Source organism: Schistocerca cancellata, chromosome 3 (assembly GCF_023864275.1).
Source record: "Schistocerca cancellata isolate TAMUIC-IGC-003103 chromosome 3, iqSchCanc2.1, whole genome shotgun sequence".
Taxonomy (NCBI): domain Eukaryota; kingdom Metazoa; phylum Arthropoda; class Insecta; order Orthoptera; family Acrididae; genus Schistocerca; species Schistocerca cancellata.
Window position 1 is genome coordinate 200296248 of NC_064628.1, and position 13954 is coordinate 200310201.

General features: G+C 42.8%; 1 pseudogene; it reads left to right on the forward strand.

Moving 5' to 3' along the window:
• The first annotated feature begins 685 nt into the window (after window positions 1-685).
• Window positions 686-803, forward strand: LOC126177376 (5S ribosomal RNA; annotated as a pseudogene).
• Window positions 804-13954: the final 13151 nt, after the last annotated feature.

Consider the following 13954-nt stretch of genomic DNA (forward strand, 5'->3'; position numbering starts at 1 on the left):
TCTTTTAGCGTCTAGTCCTAAGTAATAACGTACGAGTACTATATCGGTCCGTAAATACGAGGGATTGACGCGCTTTGTATGTGTAGCGAATAATTATGTTTTATTCATCTTACGTAAAAAGAAAAAAACAAAAAGAACAAAAAAACCGCCACAGGGGGAAGCAACACAAATATGAACAGCCTTGGGTGCAAAATACAGAGTTCAACATTTATCAGAAAAAGAATACTGTGTAGCAGCGAACTGTTGTGCGTCCCTACCTACCGAGGCCCTCGGCTGAGGAATGAAATACATCTGTAAGGTTTCCTTAATTATCTGAAAAACCAGCTTTGATAAAATCTGTTTTTTCGTTTAGTATTCCTGATGAAAATTTTTTACTTATTCTGAATAATTTTCGATTTCTCAAGTGCATTTAAGAACAGCCTTTAGGCATGTTGTGCAGAATTTTAAGATTTTTTTGCATTTCAACTGAAGTGTAATTGTTTCGTGAAAACTGGTTTTTTATACAGCCTTTGTTGCTGTCTTGTGCATGTTCTCTAAAATGTTATTAAGTACCTACCATATATAAAGTTGTTCACAATCACCCCACTTTATCCTGTACGCACCCAAGGCCTCATACTTATTACGCCTTGTCTCAATTGAGTGTCATAGTTTGTTTCGTAACTTACCGCTAGTTTTTAACCCCAGAGCCAACGGCCTTGACACAGTGGTAACACCGGTTCCCGTCAGATCACCGAAGTTAAGCGCTGTCGGGCTGGGCTAGCACTTCGATGGGTGACCATCCGGTCTGCCGAGCGCTGTTGGCAAGCGGGGTGCACTCAGCCCTTGTGAGGCAACCTGAGGAGCTACTTGATTGAGAAGTAGCGACTCCGCTCTCGGCAACTGACATACAGCCGGGAGAGCGGTGTGCTGACCACATGCCCCACTGTAACCGCATCCAACGCCGCCTGTAGCCTGAAGATGACAAAGCGGCCGGTCGGTACCGTTGGTACGCCAGCCCTGTGAACGGAGTTTACTTTTTAACCCCAAAGCAATAATATGCCTTCAGAATCTGTTTACTAGACGCTCAGTGAAAGATCCTTTGTATTCATACTTATCCTTATTTTCTGTTGCTTTTTTTGAACGCTGAGTGCTTTTTATATTTATAATCTTATTGTACAGAGACCTAAATTCTTTACTATTATTGCCATTGAACCTTGATATCTGTTCTAAAATATAAAGTTCTTTTTCTGTCTCATTAGCATTTGGTGAAAGCTTTGTTAAGTTATTTGGCATAGCTTGAAAGTAGGTCCATTTACGCATATTTGGATGGCATGAGTCAGCTGGTATAAGGGCGTCTGTAAAGTTGGCTTTCTAAAAACGCCAAATGTCAGTTTGTCAGTGAACCAATTTATATTTAAATTAAGAAACTTTCAAACCTGTCGAACATCGTATTCAACTGTAAATTTTAAATTGGGGTGTGTACTATTATATTTCAGAAGCACATCATTCATCGTTTCATCATTGCCTTTTATTACTATGAAGGTGTGATCCACATACATGCTGTAAGCAAGAACGTTACTCCAAGTTTCTGGGTATCTAATAACAAAACCGTTTTCCAAGTGATTCGTGAAAATTTTGGTTACTGGAGCCAGTAACCTATTTCCCAAAGATAAGGCTTCTGGTTGATAATAATATAGTTGAAAGATAAGGCAGACTCTAACGTACTGACCAATTCTACTCTCTCACTTCGCCAAATTTACTTATGTTCTGATTAACTTCGCTTCATAATGTGAATGGTTTCAAAAATTGGTATGATAGTACATAGGTTAACAGCATCTAAGGAGGCTTGGTAAGCATTTTGCGGTAGGAATGAATCTTTTGATTTTTCTACAAAGTGGTACGAGCTCCTCATGTTAAACGGCCTCTCAAAAGCGGAAGTTCTGTAAGTTGTTTTATACTTAGATCCCTATCTAACTTACACAAGGGTGCTGTTCGACTATTCGTAGCTGGATTCGCGTGATGTGATTGTTTGTGCAACTTCACGAGTGATTTAAGTGTAGGTGTACCTAGATTCATGGTCTTTACTCTGTTCCTATGTCTGTCTTTTGCATATAGAAAATAAAATGTCTTTAATTTCGTTCTGAAAGTAAATTTTTGCCCCAGGTTGATATTTGGCAATACTCTCTTAGGATTTAAAGGTTGGCTACAGCGCGCATACACAAGCTCTGGAATCTAAGATATTGTTGTCGCGCTTCGCAGCGCACGGATTAATTAGTGGCAGTTTGGAAGCCAGTGTAGGAGCCCGCCTGCTGTGGTGCGCACGTGTGTTGGGCGAGGGGTCGTCGCCGAGCTGCCGTACTGCCGTTTCCGCCAGCAGCGACACAGGATTTGGTATTTAGTTTATATTTTTTATAAGTTGCAGCGCTTATTAATTTAAAGGAAAGGGTTTGTGTATGTGCGTAACAGCAGACGGTATTTTGATAGTGATAGGAGTTGAATTCTTAAGGGAAAACATTGTTAGGTGAATAGATTAAGTATTGATTTTTGTCATTGATTTCTTTTGTAATTGTCACTGAATTGTCTCACTATGTATTTAATTGAGAAGTATTTCAGTCTGTCTCAAGAGTTTGATTAATTTGTAATATTGCTTTAATGCCACTGGAGGCAGATTTGCATACGAAACGATTGTTCAAAGAGCTTCGAGCATTTTGTTAATTATATGAGAAAGAATCGCTTTCAGAATATAGTTTTTGAAAAAAGGAATTACTTGTTTGGGTTATCATTTATCGAGTTTAGATTTGACCAAACCCTTTCTCTTGATATATATGTAGTTGTAGTAAGCAGCCGCAGCAACAGCAGGAGCCCCCATAGAGAACATGCATTGCACTCAGCACGAATAATAGATTTTTATGTTTTTATTAAATAACGAAATGCAGCAGATCAAGCAGTGGCAGCAGAAAGACCAAGTAAGTTATTTGTTGCGCACAGGACCAATTAAAAAAAATTAAGTTCAGGCGATCTCTGTAATAGTAAAGTTAACAAGAGTACAAGCACGAGATTTTCAGTAGAAAACATGAGATAAGAAGAAAGACCTCGCGATGTTCAAGGTTACACTTAACCTCAGCAGTAACACTATTTATGAAAATTTCCATTGTTTTGTTAATACAATCACAATCATTAATAAACAAAATCGAATTGCTCTCGCCACCCTTCACCACTTCATTGCCATGTAGTTTTTCATTCAATTGTCTTACACATTTTAATAACATTGGGGATTGTTCGAAAGTACTACGTGCTTCAATTGAAATTTCAGATTCATGGAGTCCTTAGTCCTGAAATTGTTGGATACGATAGAATGCTAAAAAACTCAGTTGTGAACAAAAAAATGCATCGTGTACTACGTATCTAGGGCCGCTCAGAAGTTTAGCCCACTTGGTTTCTAATTTGTTCTTTGCTACAATTTTCATTTGTCTCTTCGTGAAGAATGATGATGAGATACAACGTACCTATTTAACAATTTTCTGTGAATGACAGGAGATTAGTAAGGTAAAAAAACTTTATTGTAATCTCTACACTATATATGTAACCAATGGTGAAATGTGACACATTTTCATACCTTTGTTATCGGTTTTGTATTGTATTTTATAGCCTTTGAAAATGACGGAAGCTCAATAGGCGCAAGGCGATTTTGGAAATATTAAAAAGTGTGGTCAGGACATATGAAACTTATTAAAGATATATTCTGTTTGGAATAAGTAAACACACAGAAATTCCTAAAGAGTGTTTGCAAATTTTGCGGAAGGAATATCTTTGATAAATTTATCGTGACGAGCAATAAGAGAAGCATTCAGTTCGAAAGGAAAAGTCATTTAATCTCAGGGTTTCGGTGGAACCATGGATCTCACTTGCGTCGTGGCACAAAATATGTTTCGGGTTGGTGTTTATTGCTGGCAGACCGATGAGATTGTAAGAGCGATCGGAAGAGCAAACGCCGACGGAGTCTCCTGGGACGCTGGCAACCCGCCACACATACCGCGGCCGATGGAAACAGCCGCACGATGGCGAACGGCGGTGATGCAGGGAGCGGAATACTCAGATGCGATTGACGTTGGGAGTTACATAGGGCCCTCCATACGCCCCTCTCCCAGTGCAAATACGGGACGTTAAACACAGTTTCACTGGTACGAGTCGAAACTGAACAAAGAAATTACGGAGTTGCTTTTCTGGTTAGGTATTTAGGATGCTTCATCGTTTGATTATACACTCCTGGAAATGGAAAAAAGAACACATTGACACCGGTGTGTCAGACCCACCATACTTGCTCCGGACACTGCGAGAGGGCTGTACAAGCAATGATCACACGCACGGCACAGCGGACACACCAGGAACCGCGGTGTTGGCCGTCGAATGGCGCTAGCTGCGCAGCATTTGTGCACCGCCGCCGTCAGTGTCAGCCAGTTTGCCGTGGCATACGGAGCTCCATCGCAGTCTTTAACACTGGTAGCATGCCGCGACAGCGTGGACGTGAACCGTATGTGCAGTTGACGGACTTTGAACGAGGGCGTATAGTGGGCATGCGGGAGGCCGGGTGGACGTACCGCCGAATTGCTCAACACGTGGGGCGTGAGGTCTCCACAGTACATCGATGTTGTCGCCAGTGGTCGGCGGAAGGTGCACGTGCCCGTCGACCTGAGACCGGACCGCAGCGACGCACGGATGCACGCCAAGACCGTAGGATCCTACGCAGTGCCGTAGGGAACCGCACCGCCACTTCCCAGCAAATTAGGGACACTGTTGCTCCTGGGGTATCGGCGAGGACCATTCGCAACCGTCTCCATGAAGCTGGGCTACGGTCCCGCACACCGTTAGGCCGTCTTCCGCTCACGCCCCAACATCGTGCATCCCGCCTCCAGTGGTGTCGCGACAGGCGTGAATGGAGGGACGAATGGAGACGTGTCGTCTTCAGCGATGAGAGTCGCTTCTGCCTTGGTGCCAATGATGGTCGTATGCGTGTTTGGCGCCGTGCAGGTGAGCGCCACAATCAGGACTGCATACGACCGAGGCACACAGGGCCAACACCCGGCATCATGGTGTGAGGCGCGATCTCCTACACTGGCCGTACACCACTGGTGATCGTCGAGGGGACACTGAATAGTGCACGGTACATCCAAACCGTCATCGAACCCATCATTCTACCATTCCTAGACCGGCAAGGGAACTTGCTGTTCCAACAGGACAATGCACGTCCGCATGTATCCCGTGCCACCCAACGTGCTCTAGAAGGTGTAAGTCAACTACCCTGGCCAGCAAGATCTCCGGATCTGTCCCCCATTGAGCATGTTTGGGACTGGATGAAGCGTCGTCTCACGCGGTCTGCACGTCCAGCACGAACGCTGGTCCAACTGAGGGGCCATGTGGAAATGGCATGGCAAGCCGTTCCACAGGACTACATCCAGCATCTCTACGATCGTCTCCATGGGAGAATAGCAGCCTGCATTGCTGCGAAAGGTGGATATACACTGTACTAGTGCCGACATTGTGCATGCTCTGTTGCCTGTGTCTATGTGCCTGTGGTCCTGTCAGTGTGATCATGTGTTGTATCTGACCCCAGGAATGTGTCAATAAAGTTTCCTCTTCCTGGGACAATGAATTCACGGTGTTCTTATTTCAATTTCCAGGAGTGTATATTCATTGCAAGTGCAAGTACCCAATCAAACGGTGACGTTTCTTAAATGACTTTGAGGGGGAAACGTTACAAATGACTAACGACTATAATGTGTGCCCCAAAAGTATAGAGACAGAATTCTACAGACTCTAGAGGATTGCAAGCTAGATGAACAACTTATGGTTGAAAATCAAGTTTTAACATATTTACTGACATCAACAGCATATACTTATAGCAACAACTTTAGCTCATAGAAGCGGTTGAAACTGACTTGAAATTTTTATTGCAAATTTCTAATGTAAATTTCTACCGATGTCAATAACTTTCTTCCGTTTAGGGCTATACCTCGTGCGAAACCATTCCACGTACATTAGTTCGGCTTTTCTGGCACCATGCAATTACAAACATTGAGATACTTTAATTAGACGCAAGTTCAGAACGGTAGAACAAAATGTTCTAATATGCTAAATACATGGAGTGTGTTTCGTGTGGGCTACAGCGGATCGTACGACATTACATTTGGTGGTTTCTATCTCGCATGTATATGATGAACTGCATACCATCTACCTATTTAGGTGAAATCGTACTTTTTGGATGACGGTTGTTTGTGTAAATGCTTTTCCGTTACTCTGAGCTATAATTTTGACTTTGCTGGAAATGTACTGATGATTTATGCTTCTTTCTAATATTTATGACTACGACTGTTCTAAACACCTAGCAAAGAATATTCTGTTTAGCATTTCCTTAGCTGTAGTGGATCTTTCAGGACGTTAATTTATCCGTTACTGTGACACACTAAATGAATATCTGAAGATGGATGGCACAACATTCGAAGTCGTTAAGGAAAATGAAAGTATTTTTGGCAACTGTTTAGTAACTGCTCCCGGCAAATCAGCTCATCTCTTTACTCAGAGTGTGGCCGGCCGCAGTGGCCGAGTGGTTCTAGACGCTTCAGTCCGGAACAACGTGGCTGCTACGGTCGCGGATTCGAATCCTGCCTCGGCATGGATGTGTGTGATGTCCTTAGGTTAGTTAGGTTTAAGTAGTTCCAAGTTTAGGGAACTGATGACATGAGCTGTTAAGTCCCGTAGTGCTTAGAGCCATTTCAAACATTTTTTAGTCAAAGTATGTGCGCACCAGAAGACTATATCGTCATTTGTGTGTGTAAACTTGTAAATGTGTGTGTTCGTGAGATACTCAAAAGCGTTGTTATTACATCAACTGTGATGAGATATTCATGGAGACTAATGCATTACAGTCTAACAGAAAATATGGTTTGTTATAAAAAGATATGAAAATACCGTTCGGAGGCAGAGCTCAGAGCGTTGGAGATAAAAGTAAAGAGTTCGCCTTTGTCCGACGTTGCTTTGCTCGCTGCAAATGCAAGCGAACTTCCACCCGTGTTTACTACATGGTTTGCGCTGTCCTGCATTTATGCATCGATTTCGAGCAGAGATGAGCGCGTCAAACATTCGCATTGGAGAGGGCGTAACAAGTTTAAAAAACGAGCGAGTGACTGAATCCATTTGGAATGAATTCGCCCGCTTGCATATGGAGACGTGGTGACCGGGTAAAATCAACTCAACTGGTAACGCAATTAGTGCACTACGGACATTCCCACACAGCGGAAAACCTTGCTCATGGGTTCTATGAGCGGGCAAAAGTTTTTGTGTTCATAATAAATTGAAATTGTGTTCGGGAACAGTTACGGTAATGTACCTTTGCTCCTAAATACTAAATTGTGTCTTGCAGCTACAAAATGTTCTCTCTGATTTCAAGGAAGATGCTAATGCCTTATTGCATACACAGTCAGTAGAACGGTATCTGAATATCATAGCTATCATATGGTATGAGAAAAGTTCTGCACACAGCGTAAGGCTCTTAGTCAATAATATACACGTAAGTGGCTGTTAAATTCAAATGAGGCAGATGGAAAAAATGTATTCGCCACACCCCAATGTGAGACAAGAGAGTCGATGGTTTCAGGGAAAAAAGTTTGCTGTTGCCTGCGAAACCATGACTGTATCCAGGAGTGCACCTCTTCGTGTGAAGCAAATCGACGGCAACAAACGTCTTCCTTCAAGGCTCCAAAAATATGGAAATCATATGGAGAGACATCGGGACTGTATGGATGCTGGTAATGATTCGCTGTAAGACGTCTGCAGTGTAGTCGAAAGAAATTTGGCAACATGGGGGCGGGCATTATCGTGCAACAGAAACAGAATGATGACGTCTGTCAACATTCCTGGGCCTTAGGACTTGGTGACACGTTTCAGTTCTTGCAAAGTGCCCACGTAACACCGTGCGTCAATTATGGCTCCATGTTCCAGAAAGTAAATGACCTGGCACACCTGATGGCTGGCTCTGAGCACTATGGGACATAACAGTTGAGGTTATCAGTCCCATAGAACTTAGAACTACTTAAAGCTAACTAACCTAAGGACATCACACACATCCATACCCGGGGCAGGAATCGAGCCTGCGACAGTAGCAGTCGCGCGGTTCCGAACTGAAGCGTTTAGAACCGCTCGGCCACCGCGGCCGGCCACGCCTGATGATGCGACTACCATGCAGAAGTTTCGCTAGGATGCTCTTGCACATCCTGTACACAGTCCCGATCTCTCCTAAAGCGATTTCCACGTTTTCAGAGTCCTGGCGAAAGACATTCATAAGCGCCGATTTGCTTCGAATGAAAAGGTGCACGCCGGGTTACAATCATGGTTGGTACCGTAGGTTACTGCAAAAATTTTTCGTGAAGGCATTGGCCATGTTGTCTCACAAAGGGATATATGTATTAATAGCTAATAATGGAAATAATAAACAGTTTAATTACTTAAGATTCCTAGCATGAGTCCTATACTATGCCAGTGTATGATACACTATGTGATCAAAAGTATCCGGGCATCTGACTGAAAATGACTTACAAGTTCGTGGTGCCCTCCATAGATAATGTTGTAATTCAATGTGGTTTTGGACCACACTTAGCCTTGATGATAGCTTCCACTCTCGCAGGCATACGTTCAATCAGGTGCTGGAAGATTTCTTTGCTGGAAGGTTTATTGAGGAACGGCAGCCCATTCCCCACCTCAGGGTAGGTATCGACGTCGGTCGGTGAGGCCTGGCACCAAGTCGGCGTTCCAAAACATCCCAAGGGAGTTCCATAGGATTCAGGTCAGGACTGTGCAGGACAGTCCATTACATGGATGTTATTGTCATGTAACCACTCCACCACAGGTCGTCAATTATGAAAAGGTGTTCGATCGTGTTGAAAGATGCAATCGTCATCAAAGGTAGGAGACGAGTTACTGGCAGAAGTAAAGCTGTGAGTACCGGGTATGAGTCGTGCTTCGGTAGCTCAGATGGTAGAGCACTTGCCCGCGAAAGGCAAAGGTCCCGAGTTCGAGTCTCGGTCGGGCACACAGTTTTAATCTGCCAGGAAGTTTCATTTCAGCGCACACTCCGTTGCAGAGTGAAAATCTCATTCTGAATTAAGACAGTGTTTGAAGAGGTGTTTGAGAGAAACATGTGTGCATTTCTCAGATATACCAGTGGGCATTACTTTGATAAGTCCTATAACACTTCTTCCTCCCCTAGTGCCCATCCGTTTCGGATGTTGGTGACCATCACGGCTATATCATTTTTATTTGTAGGAATAAGTTACTCAGTCGGGTGTGAGTTCCATGTCCTTAAGTTTACGGGCCAAGACCTTCTTCATCTTCTGCTTCGTCTCTTCTTCTTCCTCTTCTTATTCTTCTACGTCCGGTTTTACCAGGCATCTTTCCTCCAAGAAAGTTCTAAAGCCATTTACACCTGTTTCCATTCCTCAGTACGTGACCGTGATACTGTATTTTTTCTTTCTTCATATTGTGGAGAATATCGTTGTTAGTAATTATATCTGTCCACGGCACTTCTAGCGTTCTCGTATACAATCAGATCTCAAATGCCTGACTCAGTCAATTCGTTTGGCCCTCATCTCGGTCAAAGTCCAGCTCTCAACTCCATAGAAGAGGATGGGTTATGTATCAACGTAGAAATATTAATCTTGTTTCGCTTGAGAGTTCATGTCTGGTGAACATATTAGTCATTTTACAAAAAGCGCATCTGGCTTTGTCAACACGAACCATATTTCTTGCGAGCCATCCGATTGGTTGTTGATGATAGTTCCCAGGTATATTGTTTACTTGTTCAGTAAGTTCGCCATTAAGGCAGAGATGGCAATTTGGAATGTCTTTCTTGTGTGTGACCATTGCTTTTGTTTTAATTATGTAACATTCTAAGCCATAGCTCTTGTCACTGCTTAGCTTGATTCGGTATACAAAATGTTGAAAATCATTTACAGTGTCAAACACGTTACAGTATCATCATCAACGGATATTGTCCATTCAAGATGATTCCTCCTTCGACACTTTCAAGGGATATACATTCTGTATAATGACTGAATATCAGTGGTGAAAAAATAGCGCCCTGCATCAATCCTCGACATGTCTTTAATGTATCAGATTTCTCATTTTCTACTCTGACAACAGGATATTGATTTCAATGTAGATTAACTATGACCCGGAGGTCTTTATCATGTATCACTCTATTTGTAGACCCTAGTCCTTGCTGCAACGTTCTACTCTATCAAACACAAAGGAAAGCTTTGTAGAACTAGACCTACATACTCAGTATTGTTATTATAACTGACATGCATTGCCGTCGCCATCACAAACACAGCATACAAGAGTCTTGTGTCTACAATGGCGTGTCAGATTGTGACATATCAGAATATATCAGTCGCAGACTGTGTTCCATAAATGTACAGTTTAGAGAAATAAGCGGTGGCAGTTGCTGCAGAACCAGTCCATCATTTTGTAGGACAATGTTCGGACTCATTGGCCCAAGTTGTGATTCATTTGCCGGCCGCAGTGGCCGAGCGGTTCTAAGCGCTACAGTCTAGAACCGCGCGACCGCTACGGTCGCAGGTTCGAATCCTGCCTCGGGCATGGATGTGTGTGATGTCCTTACGTTAGTTAGGTTTAAGTAGTTCTAAGTTCTAGGGGACTGATAACTTCAGAAGTTAAGTCCCTTAGTGCTCAGAGCCATTTGAACCGTTGTGAGTCATTTGTTTAATGGAAGGTGCCGATAAATGCTGTTTCAACCACCATAGTCCCCTGACTTGAGAACGTATGACTACATTTCTAAACAGAAGGAAGCACACCATGGCATTCGCTTCACAACTGTTACAGCGATTCGTCCGTCAGTACACTCTTTTTTCTGTTGAGGTGTACATTGGCTTAGGAGGCTGTCATAGAGGAAGTGATAAGCGCCGATCAGTCTCAGAGGTGAGTCCGAAACTCGGATTCATTTTCGTAATGGTGCCGTAGTGAGAGTGAGGCTGGCTGACAACAAGCGTATTCAACCAAGAGCTGGAAACGGCAGACGCAATCACCCAAGTGGCCAGATTTTCAAGATGCAGTGCCGTTCTCACGCACTGAACTCGGTAGTTACCGCAGATGATTAACTTAATTACGATAGTTACAGTAATTAACGAAGTAAGGTTATGAAGTTTGCTTGGTGGAGGAAAGGATGCTCCTTGATTCGCAATTTTGTACTACCTTTCTTTTGTAAACACAACTACTGATTGTCACCATTGCAGCAGCATGTAGTATCTCCGTGTAATGTGATTAATCTGTAGACAATAGGCAATTAAAATGAAAGACCCCAGGTGAATACTGACGACAACGCTTCCCCTATTGTTACATACCAGTACCAAGTAAAATGCTACGGAACTAAAGATTCTTTTAAAATCCATCTGTACCATCTGAAGACATCTGTTAGCATGAAACATTTCAGAAGTAAGAGGCTGCTGTTTTCTGTGTTTATACCTTCAGAAGCGCTTCAGATATTACGTGCAGTATGCTGTACTTATACCTTTACGAGAGCACGAGTAAGTTACACATTATTGTGGCAGGGGTAGTAACTTTTATTGAATAGCCGTGTCGTGTTTCTGTGTCACTTTGAAGTGTAGTCCACTACAAAGTGATACAGAAACACAACAGCACTGTTCAGCAAGGATACTAGTCTTTGTAAATAACGGTCGGAGCGATCTACCAATCATTCATTTCGTCGACGATAGAAATCCACTCATTGGTCTCTGGGCCATTCTACAACGCCCGTGTGAACGTTCCTACCGTTGAAAAATCTACGTTCACTGGGAATCAGTTCATCAAAGGCCTATACGTTCTTTTGTGGGTATATCGATGGTCTTCCTTACAGATCAGCACCATTCTCTGCGTCCTTGAGCAAATTCTGGCAACATTTCACAGCGGCTGGACGCGATATTGCACTTGGTTCATATATCGAGAGTTTCATGGTCATTCTTGTACTATTGATACGTTTTTCCCACAAAAATCTTACAGCCTTGCAAACTTCAAATGTGGAGTACTTTCCCAATTGCCATGCCATTTCCCTCACCTACTGTGATGCAAGTGTTATCCGCATCGTAGCGAAATTCTTTCACCGCGGAAGATGAACGTTGAAATGTCATATACTGAGATAACAGATCGCGCAACAGAAAATCAACTAAAATCGCTTGGCACTGGAAAAGAGTCGTACCAGACGAAATACCTATAAGATTCTATAATGATTATGCCAAAGGACTTGCTCCTTTCTAGTAGCCGTTTATAGTAGGTCACTAGAGCAACAAAGGGTACCTGGTGACTGGAAAAAAGCGCAGGTCATTCCCGTTTTCAGGAAGGGAAGTAGGAGAGATGCGCATAATTATAGGCATTTATCCTTGACTTCAGTCTATTGTAGAATTAAGGAACATGTTTTCTACTACGTATTATGACGTTTTTGGGAACGAAAATCTCCTGTATAAAAATCAACATGGATTACATAAAGAGGCGTCTTAAGAAACTCCGCTCGCTCTGTTCCTCCATTAGCTGCGGAAAATCGCGCTCAGTCTGATGCCGTGCTCTTTGACTTAAGGAAGGCGTTTGGCAGTATCACGCACTGACGCGTATTGAAAAATATTCGAGCTTACCGAGGTTCGAACCAGATTTGCGACTGGTAAGAGACTTCCCTACTGATAAAACTCAAAACGTCGCTCTTAACGGAACAAAACCGAGAGACGTAGTGGTAATATCGAAGTACCCCAAGGAAGTGTGATAAGACAGTCTCTGATTAATATGTATATAAATTATCTAATAGAAAGCGTCAGAAGCTCTTTAAGACTGTTTACAAGCGATATGGTTGTCTATAAGAAAGTAATAACGCCAGAAGACAGCATCAGTTTGCCGAATGGGCTGCAGAGGACTTATGAATGGCGCAGGCTACGTCAATTGACCCTGAAAGTACACAAATGTAATATATTGCGCATACATAGGAAAAGAAATCCACTCCTGTGAAACTACAACGTTGATGAAAAATTGATGGTAACTTTTCTACCTAAAATATCTAGTAGTAACTATCCAGAGCGACATTAAATGGACTGACCACATAAAGCAAATAGTAGGAAAAGCAGATGGTAGACAGAGATTCATCGCAAGAATCTTAAGGGATGTGGCTTAAAAAAGCACATGTTCACCGATGCTTGAGTACTTTTCATAAATGTGGGATCCTTACGAGGTAGGATTGATAAAAGAGAAGAGCCAACGAAGAGCGTCGCGTTTCGTTACGAGGTCGTTTAGCTCCCGCGAGAGCGTTACAAAGATACTCAACGAACTCCAGTGCACACGACAGAAGAGAGTCGTTGTTGAAATTTAGTGTAGACTACTTTCCAGAAAGAGTCAAACAACATGTTACTTTCCCTCAAAACCCTCTCGTGGAATGACAACGACGAGAAAATTCGAGAGACTAGAGCTAATACAGAGGCTTACCAACAATCATTAACCCACGCGCAATTTGTGAGGGGAACGGAGAAGGGGGGTCTGTTAGTGGTACCAGAAGTACCCTCGGCTGCACACCGTTAGGTGGCTCGCGGAGTATGATGTAGATGTAGAACTGCGTCAGCAGAACACCTAGAGATGTAGCCCCATCTGACAATGTGACAGTGGGACAACATGTGTAACAGTAGTAACAGCACTTATATATTCGAAATATACTGAAAGTTAACAGTAAGTAATGACATTATCAATGCAAATTCCTGCCACCCGAAATCACACAAATACACATAATTTCACACCTCATCAAAAAAATGATTTAAATACCTCTTACAACAGGACGCTATACACGAAGAAATTAGAACCCTGCAACACGTGGCACAAAAGCATGAATACAATAAACAAATAATCAGAGAGTTATATGACAAATGTGCAAAGCCTTCAC